The 16,244-nt window shown below is 34.5% G+C and overlaps 1 long non-coding RNA gene across 1 annotated transcript in view; it reads right to left on the bottom strand.

Moving 5' to 3' along the window:
• Nucleotides 1-2,521: 2,521 nt before the first annotated feature.
• LOC116667020 overlaps nt 2,522-16,244 on the bottom strand; it is a 331,291-nt gene continuing 317,568 nt past the window's right edge. Inside the window, exons 4-5 of the long non-coding RNA XR_004323797.1 lie at nt 4,751-4,914; nt 2,522-3,272 (exon numbers count right to left, since the gene is read on the bottom strand). This is a non-coding gene — a long non-coding RNA (uncharacterized LOC116667020). The remainder of the gene's footprint in view (nt 3,273-4,750; nt 4,915-16,244) is intronic.

The raw sequence follows: 16,244 nt of genomic DNA, 5'->3' as shown, positions 1-16,244 counted from the left end.
TGCAGTCTATGTATATTTCACACTTCTAAAATCTTCCACCATCATTAGACAGTATACAAAAGTCACACAATTTTATTTTGGCAACAGTAATACTTATCATGCATTAAATACCTATTAGATCTCTGGGTTACCAACAGGAGCTTAACGTCACTAACATCCACACATAGAAATGCTCTGTTAATACGCTGGAAGGTGTTAATATACACTTCGTGGTCCCATGGGATGGACCCATGTAATAAAGGAGGATAGGATTTTCAGCTCATTTAGGCTCACCTTCTCATTTTGAGGAAACTCAAAGGCCCAAATATCAAAGGCGAATGTCTGGCTTTTGGTAGCTATGGCCCAAGAGCCCGTATTTCTATGCTGACTTTCTGGAGATGGCTTGTGGAGTATCCCATTCCATTCTCATTTAAACTTATATTTGAGTTTATATTGTAGAGAATAATCATGAAATTAAATGACTTGTTATTCCTGAGTGAATAATTTTCCTGTTCAGGTAAAACAAGGACATGCTTTTCACTCTGAGGATGAGGGATGGGGAATAGCTGCTTGATGCATGCAGGATGCATTAGCCATGCATTCCCTTATTAGAATTGCCTGATATATTTAGAGATGTGCACCCTTTTCAAGAAGAAAAATCTTTCTTTCTTGTCTACAGACTTCATCTGTGCTGTAACTTAGTGAATGCAAGAACTGTGATCATCTTTCAGACCAAAAAAAGAAAAGCAAAAACAAAAAACTTTATCTTCCCTTGAAATATATAGTGGAAAGAAGAAAGTACAATTTATTATTCTTTTTCTGTTTGTTATTTATTACTAGGTAGATTCAGTGTTAACTACAAATGCTCTGGTATCTGAATACTTGCATCAGAAGCAGTCATTTATTCTTTCTCTTTAGCCTTGAACTCTGGACATCTGGGTTTCCAACTTTACAGTCCAAGAAGAGCCCATCCAATCACACCTACATATCTAACACCAGGTTCTTCTCTGTATGAGATTATTCTCAGGGCTTAATGGTCCCATCTTATTTCAGTGTTAAATAGGGTTTATCTCACTTCCTGTTTGACTCTGAAAACAACCAGTGACCTTAGGTTTGGGTCACTCTTCTGTGACCGTGGACCTGAGTTTACCTTGCACTCCCCCTTGACTGTTCAAGTCTTATTTTCCTGATATGCTTGCCCTCAGGCTTTGAATCATACTGCCCAGAAGACCAAGATGTGCCTGCACGTCCCTCCTTAGTTTAATCCCTATTCTCTGTTCTCAGTTAATTGTTGATCTGTTCCATATGGTCCCTTTGGATTCTCTGGCTTGTAGACTGTTGTTTGGAAACTCTAGGCCACTTAGTTCTTCGTCTTAGCATACATGGTTAGCCCTGTTCTATTACCACCATACTTTTTGGTGGAACATTACATCTGGAAGCTGTGGGTAGTTCCAGCTGATTTGGAACATCATTATAGGTAAGTATGTGAATCTCAAAGATGATAATTTCACTGAGATTGCTTGATCATGGCAAAACCAATATGCTCAAGCACCAGTCTGGCTAATGAACATTATAGAGATAAGATTATTTTTACTTTCTAATAAATGGAAGCAACATTTGATGAACTTATGAGGCAAGATCAATGTCAGACACTTTAACGTCAGCAATAGGTGGGCTACCTAGGAACTCAGGTCCTAATAGTCACAACATCTCTGCTATTACTGATTTTTTTCCATTCCCATAGAGCAGTAAAATAGAATCATTTCTCAGAATCCAAATCCATCTGGATTGGGTCTGAATTTCTCACTCTCTGTCAGCTAATTTTGAGTCTTAAATATAAAAACATAATACGGATTCACTGTACCTGAGAATCTCAGGCAGAAGAGAAAAACAAAAAAATAATGTGGCTTCATGGTTTAGTGCCTCCAGTACATATTAGTATAGGTTCACTTTTTCTTTATTATTGATTACATGATTGAAAACTAAGATCTGTGCCTCTGATTTTGGCTTTGTTTAGAATCCAAGTTGAAAGCTGAATCATCGCTCCACTGGTTGGACCAGTGAGTTAGGACTTTTCAAAACTTCCAAAATCCCTGGGAATATGATTGGTCATACCTGCCCCATTGATGTATAAGGAGCATCCTTATCTCAGAATGATATAAGAAACTCTTCTTGTCACCTGAAATAAAAAGCAAACTTCTCAACATCAAAAATTTCAACTCATGCCCAAAGTTGGCCCTGTGAGATTATCTCAGCCTCAACAAGCGAATGATGACTTGCTGGTGAATTACACTTCTTGAGAGAAGAAAGGGGCAAAGTCTCAGACAACCTCTCTGTGCAGTGAGGAACTGGAGCACATCTCTAGCTAGCTACCCTGCATAGACTAAGTCCCTGGTAAGATCTGAGATGCCAAAATGGCAACACCTGCTAAAGTAACTATCTCTTACCAGTTTCCTGTAAATCTGAAATTTTGAGATTAGAAATATATATTTTTATTATTAGATATTTTTATTTAAAATGCAAATTGATGACACAATGGAAATGGGGTGGGTGAGTTACAGAGTACAGTGGTTTAGCTCAACTGATGTCATTTCAAACCAAGCCTTTCTAGCTGTTCATCTGGGGACAAGTTACCCAACATGACAAAATTTTGTGCATTTAAAACAAAAGACAATCCTGTCTCTCACCTGGGTTTATTCAAAAATTAGCTACAATGAAGCATATAACACATTTAGAATAGGCTCTGGTCCTACAGTCTTTTACCAAACTGATGGGGCAAACAAAAAGAACACTGGAGTCTGGATTCTCAGACTTTGTAGCATTTGTATCTCTTAAGATACATCTCCATTCCTCTATCCAAAGTAAGGAGAGGAGTAGTGAGGCAGCCTAGTAGAGAGGTTGAATTGAGACTATTAAAATGAGAAAGAAAGGACAAATTTATTCAAGCCTTAGAAACACAGATCAAGACTTTACAGTGGTGTCAGAAGATGTAAGAAAAAGGACTTGAAACTCAAAACCAAAACATGAATTATGCAAAGTTGACATCTAATCCATGCAGAACCAGGTGCTAACACAGGAGCCAGTTTCTCCGATGTTCCTTCATTTTCATAATGGATGCACATTTATACTGTTCTCATATAGATTCTATCATAAATTCTGTAAGTCTTGTGCTTGTCCTTCCAATGAAACAAAAAAGTGCTTGTAGATAGAGAGGGTCTGTTTTTTGGCTCGATTATTATGAGGCTGAGGGATTCCTGGTCGAGTTCAAGAAGGCTTTGGTGTATTCCTTAGACCTAAAAGCATAAAAAGAAAAGATAGCTGAATTTTAGTTTTCCTGCTTAGATCTTGTCCCAGTTAAAAAAAAAAAAGCTTCATCATAAAAATAAACAGAAACAAAAAAAGAATAAGTAGACTGAATAGATACATAAATAAATGAAACTTGGAATAAAAGCGCTAGATACAAAAAAACAAACCAAAACAAAAAAAAATTTAAGTCAAAAGCAATAAAAAGACTGTAATACTCTTTGGAGCTGGGGTACATGATATACTTCCTGTTAGAAATCTTGGGATTTGATGTTTGGTTTGGTAAGGTATCTTTGTTTTCCAGTGAGCATCTATATACCTGTGAAATATTGAAGAGTAGAGGGAAATAAACTTCCAGAAGATACCTGTGAGGCACTTGCAAGATGACACTTCATCAAGGAAGGCCACCCCATATTAAGGATATAATGGGTTGAATTATAAATCCTCCCAATTTCATTTGTTAACATTCTAGTGTCCAGTACTTAAGAATGTGACATTATTTGTCAAAGGGTTGCTGCAGATATAATTAACATGAGATCATGAAGAAGAATGGGCCCCTACTCCAGTATGACTGTGTCCTTAAGTGGGAAATTAGACACAGAGACACATCACAGGGAGCATGCCATGTATGTACAAAGGGGCGATGCTTCTACAAGGCAAGGGATGCCAAAGATTGCCAGCAACACCCCAGAAGCTAAAGGAGATGCATGAAACATAGTCGTCTTCAAGCCCTCAGAAAAAACCAGCCCTGCCTACACCTTAATATTGTACTTTTCTAGCCACCAGAACCGTGAAAGAATGATTTTTTTTGTTTGTTTTATTTAAACCACTATGTTTGTGGTACTTTGTTATTGCAGCTCTGGGGAATGGAACTTGACAGGAATTGTCGAAAGCCACTTACATAACTGGATTCCTTTATAAAGTAAATTGCTGTGTGCATAAGGAAGATGTCTGGAACTAAAAGCTCTCAAGAAGTGAAAAGTCCTAAATATATTCAAAGCTGTCTTACCCACAGGATTTAGGTTTTGCTCTGGAGAAAGTTACAGATTTCTATTTCAATTGAAAGCCTTTTACCTACTCGTGGTGTGCTAGGATTTCAACAATTAGAATTTACTGAGAAAAATTACTTTCTGAAGGGATGTATGATTCATTCATCCACATGTCTGAGCTATTTAGAAGAAATTATGGGGTTGTATCATCGTTTTAAAAGCTGCTGCAATTGTTTGTGTATCAGTATGTTTTTAAGCCATGTAAGAGCATTAGTTAGAAAAACATGTTTGAAAAAGTGACTGACTCATTCCATTTTGTTAAAAATGTGATTCAAAGATTATCTGTTTGTAACTAGCCCCATAGATGGGGTTGAAAACAGAACCTTTCCTCTTCTGCTGTTTTCAAAGGCTTAATTCACCCCTAAATCCTTCATTAGAGATTGTTGTGTAGTCAAATGGAATTGTCAGCCCAGCTATACCTGGCTTAGATGTGTTGAGAGAAAAATGGCTTTTTAAGCTCATTTCCTTTAACTTCTTCTGAAAGCCTGGTTAGTTCTGTATAGATCTTCAGAAATTTCTCCAGATACCACATGGAACTCAAGCAATTCCTTTAAGTTGCATGAGAAACAATTTTTTCTTCTTCCTGTAATGTAGTGATTAGGAGTTTACAGTCAGGAGATTTTTTCTTAAACCAGAAAAGTACTAAACATATCTAAATTCTTATCTTTCTATTGATCTCAATTATCATAAATTTTAAATGTCCAGAAGAGTCCTTATGAAAAGGGCAAACCAAAAGTAAAGGCAGATTTCCATGGAACAAATGCAGTCAGAGACTGACAGATAGCTCAGAAAAATCAAGTAAAGAGACATCTTTTTCTTATAAATATATTTAGATGTCTCTTTAAGGTAAGAGACTGTTTGATTATGTGGGAGAAAAATGGACATTTTCTCTCTTCTAAATAAATACTTGCAGTATGGAAAATTACAATCCGTATTCCCATATTTATCAAACATTTTACATAAAATTTTGTCAAAAATAGTGAAAGTGTTTGATTTTTTATCTTTATATTTCCTGACCAACAGTTATTCTTCAGTTTCCTTCTGCCCAGCTTTTATAGAGGTGTATTCAAAGGATAATTTCACAGGAAAATTTCCCAAAAAATATTTTTAATGATACTTATGAGAGGGAATTTGAGAGCAAGAAAAACATTCAAACTCTATTAATTTGAAGGCTTTTGAGAAATAGGCAAGTGGAACTATATTAGTTGGTTCATATATGATTTTTTTAAGAGCAGTTTATAACAAAATTAAGAGGAAGGTATAGAGATTACCCATATACCACTACCCCAACACATGGCTACCCTATTTTCAATATCACACACCAGAATGGAAACTTTTTTTACATTCAGGAAAGGATGAACCTACTTTGACACATCATGATCACCAAAAGTCCATACTTTACCTCAAAGCTCACCCTTGGTGTTGCACATTCTTTGGGTTTGGACAAAAGTATAATGACCCATATTTACTATTATAATATACAAAGCATTTTCATTGCCCACAAAATCCTCTGTAATCTATCTCTTCATCTTCTCCTCATTCTCTGTAACCACTGATCTTTTCATTTTCTTCATAATTTTGCCTTTTCTAGAAAGTTGGATAGTTGGAATCTTGCGTTACGTAGTCTCAGATTGGCTTACTTTTAAGCAAGTAGTATGCGTTTAAGTTTCCTCCATATCTTTTCTTTTCTTTTTTTCTTTATTGAAGCATTTCCTTTTACTGAAGGCATATTGACTAATCCATTTCTATTTCCTTTTGTTTTGTGTGTGTGTGTTTTATGCTTCTTGTTTTTGGGGTTTTTTTTAATTGAGTGAGTCATTTTACAATGTTGTGTCAAATTCCAGTGTTCAGCACAATTTTTCAGTTATACATGAACATATATATATTCATTGCCACATTTTTTTTTGCTCTGAGCTACCATAAGATCTTGTATATATTTCCCTGTGCTATACAGTATAATCTTGTTTATCTGTTCTACATTTTGAAATCCCAGTCTATCCCTTCCCACCCCCTGCCCCCTTGGCAACCACAAGTTTGTATTGTAAGTCTATGAGTCTGTTTCTGTTTTGAATTTGTTTTGTTTTGTTTTGTTTTTAAATTCCACATATGAGCAATCTCATATGGTATTTTTCTTTCTCTTTCTGGCTTACTTGACTTAGAATGACATTCTCCAGGAGCATCCATGTTGCTGCAAATGGCATTACGTTGTCCGTTTTTATGGCTGAGTAGTATTCCATTGTAGAAATATACCACATCTTCTTTATCCAATCATCTGTTGATGGACATTTAGGCTGTTTCCATGTCTTGGCTATTGTAAACAGTGATGCTATGAACATTGGGGTGCAGGTGTCATTTTGAAGTAAGGTTCCTTCTGGATATATGCCCAGGAGCAGGATTCCTGGGTCATATGGTAAGTCTGTTCCTAGTCTTCTGAGGGATCTTCATACTGTTTTCCACAGTGGCTGCACCAAACTGCATTCCCACCAACAGTGTAGGAGGGTTCCCTTTTCTCCACATTTGTGGACTTTCGAATGATGGCCATTCTGACTGGTATGAGGTGATACTCATTGTAGTTTTGATTTGCATTTTTCTGATAATTAGTGATATTGAGCATTTTTTCACTGTGCCTATTGATCATTTGTATTTCTTCCTTGGAGAATTGCTTGTTTAGGTCTTCTGCCCATTTTTGGATTGAGTTGCTTGTTTTTTTCTTATTAAGTCATATGAGCTGCTTATATATTATGGAGATCAAGCCTTTGCGGTTAAATTTGCAAAAATTTTCTCCCATTCTGTAGGTTGTCTTTTTGTTTTACTTATGGTTTCCTTTGCTGTGCAGAAGCTTGTACGTTTAATTAGGTCCCATTCCTTTATTCTTGCTCATATTTCTATTGCCTGGGTAGACTGTCCTAGGAGAACATTTTTGAGATGTATGTCAGATAATGTTTTGCCTATATTTTCTTCTAGGAGTTTTATTGTATCTTGTCTTATGTTTAAGTCTTTAATCCATTTTGAGATGATTTTTGTGTATGGTGTAAGGGAGTGTTCTAGCTTCACCGATTTACATGCTGCTGTCCAGTTTTCCCAACACCATTTGCTGAAGAAACTGTCTTTATTCCATTGTATATTCTTGCCTCCTTTTTCGAAGATGAGTTGACCAAAAGTTTGTGGGTTCATTTCTGGGCTCTCTATTCTGTTCTGTTGGTCTATATGTCTATTTTTGTACCAATACCATGCTGTCTTGATGACTGTATCTCTATAGTATTGTCTGAAGTCTGGGAGAGTTATTCTTCCAGCCTCTTTCTTTCTCTTCAGTAGTGCTTTGGCAATTCTAGGTGTTTTGTGGTTCCATATAAATTTTATTATGATTTGTTCTAGTTCTGTGAAATATGTCCTCGGTAATTTGATAGGGATTGCATTAAATCTGTAGATTGCCTTAGGCAGTGTGACCATTTTACCTCCATATCTTTTCATGGCTCCTTTCTTAGTGATGAATAGTATTCCATTGTTTGGATATAGCACAGTTTATTTACCCATTCATCTACTGAAAGACATCTTAGTTGCTTCCAAGTTTTAGCAGTTATGAATAAAACTGCATGAACATTTGTGGGTAAGTTTTTGTGTGAACATAAGTTTTCAGCTTCTTTGGGTAAATACCAAGTACAGTTGCTGGATTTCATGGTAAGAGTATGTTTAGTTTTGTAAGTAACTGCCAAACTATCTCCTAAATGAGCTATAGTATCAAACTGTATTTTTAAATGGCTGTACCATTTGCCTTCTCACTAGCACTGCATTAGATTCCCAATTGCTCCACATCCTGTCCAGCATTTGGTGTTGTCAGTATTCTGGATTTTGGCCATTCTAGTAGATATAGTGGTATCTCACTGCTGTTTTAATTATCGTTCACCCTGATAACATGTGATGTCAAGCATCTTCTCATAAGCTTATTTGCCATTTGTATTAGCTTCATTGCTGAGGTAGAGGTTAAGGCCTTGACCTATTTTTTAATTGGGTTCTTTACTTTATTCTTATTGAGTTTTAAGAGTTCTTTGTATATTTTGGATAGGTCCTTTATCAGATAAATCTTTTGCAAATGTTTCTCCTAGTCTGTGGCTTGTCTTCTCATTCTCTTGAAATTGTCCTTCACAAAGCAATTAAATTTTAATAAATTCAAGCTTATTAATTATTTGTTTCATGGATTATATCTTTGCTTCATATCTAAAAAAGTATCACTATACCCAAGGTCATCTCTGTTATCTTCAATGAGTTTCATAGTTTTGTGTTTTTTACTTAGATCTATTATCTATATTAAATTAATATTTATGAAGAATGTAAGGTCTGTGTCTGTGTCTGTGTCTGTATTCATTTTTTCTTTGCATGTGGATGTCCAGTTTTTCCAGTGCCATTTGTTGAAGCGACTGTCTTTGCTCCATTGAATTACCTTTGCTTCTTTGTCAAAAACCAGTTGACTTTATTTATGGGGGTCTGTTTCTGGGCACTCTGTTCTGTTCTGTTGATTTGTCTTTTCTTTCACCAATACCACTCTTTCTTGACTACTGTAGCTTCAAGTGGGGCTTTCTTAGTAGCATTTTTCACATCATTAATGGTCAGTCTCTCTTAAGTTTACTTATAGAAATTCTAGTAAGTTTTCTGAGTGGAAAGTTTTTTCTAAGTGTGTGATTATTTTGTTTCCTGTAGCTAGATACTCTTTTCTTGAACTTTCATTCAGCCATGTGAAAAAAGTGGAAAAGAAATACCGGGCTTGAAGCAAACAAATTATAATACATAGCAAACCCACAAAAACCCCGTATATGAAAACTGTTTTGGGTTTTAATTGTTCACTATTTTCAAAGGTCTTCTATGTTATTTCACTTATATCTCTTATCTACAGGTGACTTGACATTTCTACACATATAAATAGGAGCTTCAATATGAGGTTTCTAATCAATACCACATGTAGTATTTTAGTGTCTATATTTCAACAAGAAGGTCAACTCCAACTTCTCCATGTAATCTTCCCCAACAGCCAACATGAATCATTAAAATCACAGAACTTCAGAAGTAGATGGGACTTTATTGTTCTTTTAATTGAACTGAAGCATAAACAAATCTATAATTAGAATCACCTGAGAGAAATAACATTTTCTTCCAAAATACAGGAATTTGAATTTCAGATGCACTGTATCAGATGTTCTGTGATTAGGGCCTGGGTAAATGTAAAAAGAAAATGACCATGTAATTTGCCTGCATACTCTGTAATAATGAGCCATTGACCAATTTCTGCCTTTATTCAAAGTACTATACTGAATGCTTTATCTACCTTTTTCCCTTTAAGCAATTCTAGGAAGTTAAGAAAGTTAACCTAGCGTCCTAAGGGCAGTAATTGTCAACAAGAATTTCAATACTTAATCTGAAGCCTGAAATTTCACTCAGCCACCACAGTACTAAGCCACATTATTATATAATTTCTCCAAAAATGGCATAGAGTAAAGTGAAATTGACATCCTTGCCTTTTTCTTGAAAGAGCTGTTTATAATTTTTCTAAATGGACTCATATTTTAAGATGAAGAACATGAGATTTGTAATCATGTAATTTCGAATGAATTTTAGATCCTTCATTTTTTTAACATATTACCTAGATACACTTAACTTACCTGAGACTCTTCTTTTTTCCTGTCTTTGTGTTTTGTTTTGCCTTGCTTTTTTATTATAAATGGGCCTAGTAATATATTAACTAAGATTTGTTTGAGAATTAAATGAGAGCATGTGTGAAGTTCATAGCCCACTGTACCATGTAACAGACACTCAGTAACTTATTAATTCCCTTTTCCTTTCTTCTTTTTTCCTACTCTGTCATGCCCCAAAACAATAATAATACTTTCAATATGAGCAGACTATTATTGTGTATTAATGGCCCCATTGATCAAGGTATACAGTACCATAGTGCTCTGTGTACAGTGGGACACACTGGTGAGCAGTACTTTATATATATATGCTGCTGAGTCCTAATCAATGTCAGTGTGTTTGTTGTGTATACTGAACATAGCATACAATATATCATCGGTATGAACTGAGCATAACATAGCCAGAATGAAAGAAAATCCATGGGCAATGACATAATTTTGTCTTTTGAGAATGTAAATATAGTCTGAGCAATTAAGCAGTAATACAGTACTGAAGAATGACTGAGCAATGCTGTGAAAACTAAGGATAATTTTGTGGTAACATAAATGTTTTACTTTGTGGTACTATTTGTTAAAGTTTTGATGCCATGACAGAAGTGAAAACCCCTACTGGGTTTTTCCTCCTGCTGACTGCAATTAACATATCTGGAAAAGAAAACCACAGAACAATTATTTGAGGATTCTGGAAAGTAAACAAAAGGAAGTTGATTATGGAGTAGAGTTAAAAAACTTGGAGAAGTGACTCAGATAAGGGAGAGTTTCCTTTTTTCTTTCTCTCTGGCAGCTTTGCTCCAAGTTCAGGCCCCAGTGGCTAAAAAAGCTTTCATGCAGGCAGGAATTTGAAGGAAAATCTCAGAGGGTAAAGATAAAGAGAAGGGAACTTCAAATTCTGTACATGAACTCACATATCTCCAGCCTAATGCCTCATTCATACATGCATGAAATAGATGTGTGCCAATTTAGGAAAAGTACTGAATTTGAAACTACTTCCATGAGTGTCAGGCTACTAAGTTAGGCAAATATGGAATAAATTCTATCCAACAAATGTGACAAAAGTATTGAGAACTAATTCAGATTTGAACATTTTTTATAGTTTTAACAGTCTACCTTAATTTCATAACAACTTCAATTGCATACAGAAATTCTAAGCTTTTATTTCTCCTCCCATACTTTATCAATGTCACATTTTAGATTTGTTCATATTGTGTATTTATTAACATATTTTAGTTATAGGTATTATTACTACTTTTGTTTTCAACTTTTATACTAGAATCATGTGTTTTACACACCACCATTATAACATTACAGTACTCTATTTGTCTTATGCATTTACCTTTACCATTGAGTTTTATATTTTCAAATGCATTCTTGCTGCTGTTTATTATCTTTTCTTTTGAAATCGAAGAACTTCCTTTAACATTTCTTATACGGCAGGTCTAGGAAGTCTTTATCACTTCTTTGTTTTTGAAGGATAGTTTTGTAGGGTATAGTAATCTTGGTTGGCAGTTTTTTTTACCCCAGCACTTTGAATATATTATCCCACTCCGTTCTAGCCTGTTGCAGGGAGGAGGAAATGAGGAGTTGCGTTCACTGGAAATAAATTTTAAGAATATGAGATGAATAAGTTCTAGAGATCTGCTATACGACATTGTGCCTATGGTAGTTAACAATACAGTATTATGTGCTTAATATTTGGTTACAAGAGTAGATCTCATGTTGTATTCTTTTTACAAGAAAATTAAAAGATTTGAACAGTTTTCATCTATATCATGCAAACCATTGAACAATGCCTTCACAGAAGCAGGCACAAATCAAAATAGCAAAGTTTCTCAGAACCAGAGTGAGGTGTACAACACATATCCAAATCTCAGCATAACTGCTAAGTTACGCATATGCAAACAGACATAAGACTGGTAAGAAAAGCATCTGAGAACTGAATTGGGTTGTGAATAATCACTCATGGAAGGTGAGACAGAACTTGTCTGATCTTGCACTGATGGTCTGCTAAAACATCATCATTCAGGAAAGATTATAAGAGAATTCAGACACAGCAGAATGAAACTCTCATAATATCTAGCATGTGAACCAGAATTAATCAACACACTAAGAACAAGAAAAATGTAGCATAATATTAGGAGAAAAGACAAACAATGGCCATCCCTGAGATTATTCAAATGTTGAAATTATCAGTCTAAAACTTATGGAAATTTACTATAATTATATACTGGAGCTAAAGGAGAAAGGCATAAAGTTAATTATAGAAAATCTTAGAGAAATAGAAATAATAAGAAAGACTAAAACATAAATTTCAGAATTACAATTAAATGTCTAGATGGGATCTATAGCAGAATAAAATTAAAAAAAAAAGAGTCATTGAACTTGAAGACAGATGAATGCAAATGATCTAATCTCAAGAACAGAAAACAAAAGCCTCAGGAAACAATACAGAAAAATCTAATGTATTATATACAGTAGAGTAATAATTCAAATGACTAGATTTTTTCCAAGAAAAAAGCATGGTGACCAAAATACAATGTGTATCAACATATGTAAAGACCTGAAACGGGGAAAAAAAGAAAAGGAAAACACTGTCAATAAAAAATTCTGTGTTTAGCAAAAATATCCTTCAGGAATGAAGGTAAAATACATACATGTCAGAGAAGGAGTACTTAATAGAAAGTGTCACCATCATATAATTTCTATAAGAAATGCAAAAATAATTTCTATGAACTGGAGAAATATAATACCTGAAGGAAACTTGAATTTTTAGAAATGAAGTGACAGTGTCTGAAATGATGTTATCTGGGTAAATGAAAAATATTTTTTTCCTCTTAAGTCCTTTAAAATACACATACCACTTTCAAAGCAAATGTTATCACATTATCTCCAATTTAAGTTGAATGAAATAATATTAAGTACAAAGTATTAAAGTTTAGGTATGTAAGTTATACTCCCTATTGTAAATAAAAATAGAAAGAAATAGAGAGAAATATGTTAAATAGTACAGTAAAATATTCAAAAAATATAGAAGATAGAAAAGGAATTAGGTTTAGAACAAAAGCAACAAAAAGAGGGATAATCAAAAATAATACAATTACAGATAAATATAACTATATTAATAACATTAATGACAGTGGTCAAAGTGCACAACCAACTCAGTAGTATAATATCTAAAAGAAAGACACATAATGTAAAATATTGATAGGTTTAAAAGTACATAAAGGGAGAACATAGGTCATGCAAACAGTATGCATAAGGAGTCCAGATTAGATATACAGACTTCAGGATAAATAGTATTATCAAAGATAGAGAAGGACGTTTCACAATAAAGAAGGACAACATTCATTCTAAGAAAGCTACAAAATGCATGAAGCAAAAAATTGAGTGAATTAAATAAAGAAAAAATCCCAAGTCACAATTGGGAAGTTTATACCCTCCTCTCAGCAATTGGTAGAAACATCAGACAAAAATAGAATAGAAATAGAATATTTGAAAAACCCACTTGATCTATTTTCATTTGTGGAACTGTAGTTCCAACTGTAGAGTACAACCACTTTTTAAGTGCACAAGTTACTTTGATTCAAAGAGACCATTTTCTAGGCAATAAAACAAATCTCAATATATTTAAAAGGTTTGAAATCAGTGTGTTACTCTAAATGACTATCATAAGATTAGCAATAATCTAGGAAAATACCACATATGTAAAAATTTTAAAATGTATTTCTAAATAATTATTTGGTTATATATTAAATCTCAGTTGATATAAGAAACACAGATGAGAAAAAAACACAAATAACATCTAAGTATTATTATGAATATAGTTTTGACTATTCATTCTTGTTGAAAGGGTTTTGGGGGCAGTCACCGAAAACATAAGCCCCGTAAAAATATGACAGAATCTTGGGGAAATTTTCATACCTCTAATTGGTGGTGGTTGAATTAGTTTTTTTTTTGTTTTGGTTTGGGTTTTTTTGGTATCACAAGAGTTAGAGAAATGCTCATGGGACATCTGGATTTAACAAAAAGCAGGAGAAACAACCTCAGTCTGTCCAAGTGTCACCATAGTAAATTTAAAATAAGTTCATATATGATGCTCTGATAGAAGTGGAGGTTAGACAGACATGAAATAAGTGGGCTCTGATTAACTTAATGAAAATAATTCTGCAATAAACTAATGAATACTAGAATACTTGATATTTTCAAGCATTTACATGAATTGTTCATTTAGTACACATTGAACACTTCGGGTTTTGTAGATATAATTAACCCCATTTTATAGATAAGAAATTTGTAGTTAAGAGAAATCATATAGTCGTACTGTAAGTAGGTGAATTAGGATTTAAATTTATGGATGAATAGATAAAGAAAATAGGATATATATAACAATAGACCATAATTTCAGCCATACAACAGAAGGAAATACCGCCGTTTGTGACAACATCTGGAGGATATTATGCTAAATGAAGTAAGGTAGACACAGAAAGACAAGCTTTGTGTGATTTCACTTATGTGTAGAATCTAAAAATATCTCACAGAAGTAGAGAATATAATGGTGGTTTCCAAGGGCTGGGGGCAGGGAGGAGAATAGGAAGATGATAATGAAATGATACAAACTTTGAGTTATAAGATGGATTAGTTCCAGAGGTCTAATGTACAACATGGTAACTATTGTTAGTAATACTATATTATATACTTTAAATTTGCTAAGAGAGTAGATCTTAAGTGTTCTCACCATACACACAAAATGGAACTGTGTGAGGGGATGGATGAATTAGTTAGCATGACTGTGGTCAACATTTGAAAATGTATACAGATATAAAAACATCACATTGTATACCTTAAATGTATACAAATTTTATTTGTCCATTATACTTCAATAAAGCTAGGGGAAAAAAAACTCAAGGAACTTGGTTCAAAGTTCTGGAAACTCACTGCTATGCTATTGGGACTCCTCATTTATAGCACCTAATATGCAAGGAATTGAGAAAGCATTTGCAGAAAGAGGATACAGAGGAAAAAATGACAGTGGTGAACTGGGAATGCCACTGAGTATCTCACTTTTCCTGCTAGAATCTAAAAGAGTATCTACCAGGGGCTAAATCAGACATGCAAGTGATGGTAGAACCCTTCTGAACAGTTCTTGTGTCACAGAATTACTACAGTTCTTTGGTTACCAGTTCCCTTCCTCTAAAACAATAATTGCCCTCTTAGAAAAAAATAAGGAAATATATTTATATCTTGCATCCTGGATGAAGGAAAATTGGCAAGTGATATTTTAAAATTCCATTTACTTCGAGTTGCCGTCTCTGAGAGCAGAGACTGCATTCTTTAACGTTGTGGTAATTAGTACATGATGTGTAATGTCTCATTTTATTCAATGTATAGTTATTAAGCTCCTGCCAAGATGCAATAAAAGAAAATTAAAATGGCTAGGGTGGCGTAATATATGGCATTTTTCCCCCTCTGAAGCATGGTTTTAAATAACATTTAGTCAGTACAGTGTCATCCAGGCCATTTGGGGATAGCACGTTGTATTATTAATAAGTTGCTTGAGTGAGATGAATTGAACTAGCAGAGGTAATGCAAGTTAGATGTATCTTTCAAAGACTATGAAGAAACTGTTGCATGTGGAAAGAGGTGGGATTCACATCCTTTGATGACAAATTAACCCAGGTTAACATGGTGAATGATAAAGACTGGGTAAAGATCTGCTCCTGGCTGCTTACTTCCTTTCTTCCCAAACTTTCTAAATACAAACAGCCTCTTTTTAGGTGTATTTTCTAAAGATTGTACCCAGATAGAGTGGGTGCAGTGTCTAGAGTACAGAGTAGAGCCAGCAGTCAGGCTTCTGTCTCTGTCAGCAGCTGGAAGGAAGGGTCATGGCCAAAGAATCTATGGTGGTTAATTAGGTCTCTGTTCTTAGCAATGACTCTTGCTCCTAAATCTTTTCTTAAAAATATCTGGGTAGGGTATAGATTTTTTTCTCTTTTGTAAGTCCATGTTTTCCTGTGGGAAAATACAGAATAAGTGAGACCAGGATAACACGTGAAGAAACAAAGAGATACAGGGACTGAAATTTCTTTGACTATTTGCTATGATAAGGAGAAGTAGCATGAATGATTCAGTAGAGAAGCTGCATAAGGCCAGCACTAGAAAGAGGGGGTAAAAAAAAGAAGAAAAAGTACAATCATCTAAAGAGGGCAGAAAATATAAAAAGCAAGTGGGAAAGCTA

Source organism: Camelus ferus, chromosome 11 (assembly GCF_009834535.1).
Source record: "Camelus ferus isolate YT-003-E chromosome 11, BCGSAC_Cfer_1.0, whole genome shotgun sequence".
Classification (NCBI taxonomy): Eukaryota; Metazoa; Chordata; class Mammalia; order Artiodactyla; family Camelidae; genus Camelus; species Camelus ferus.
The sequence above is the reverse complement of the archived record's forward strand: the minus strand, read 5'-3'. Positions and strand labels throughout refer to the sequence as shown.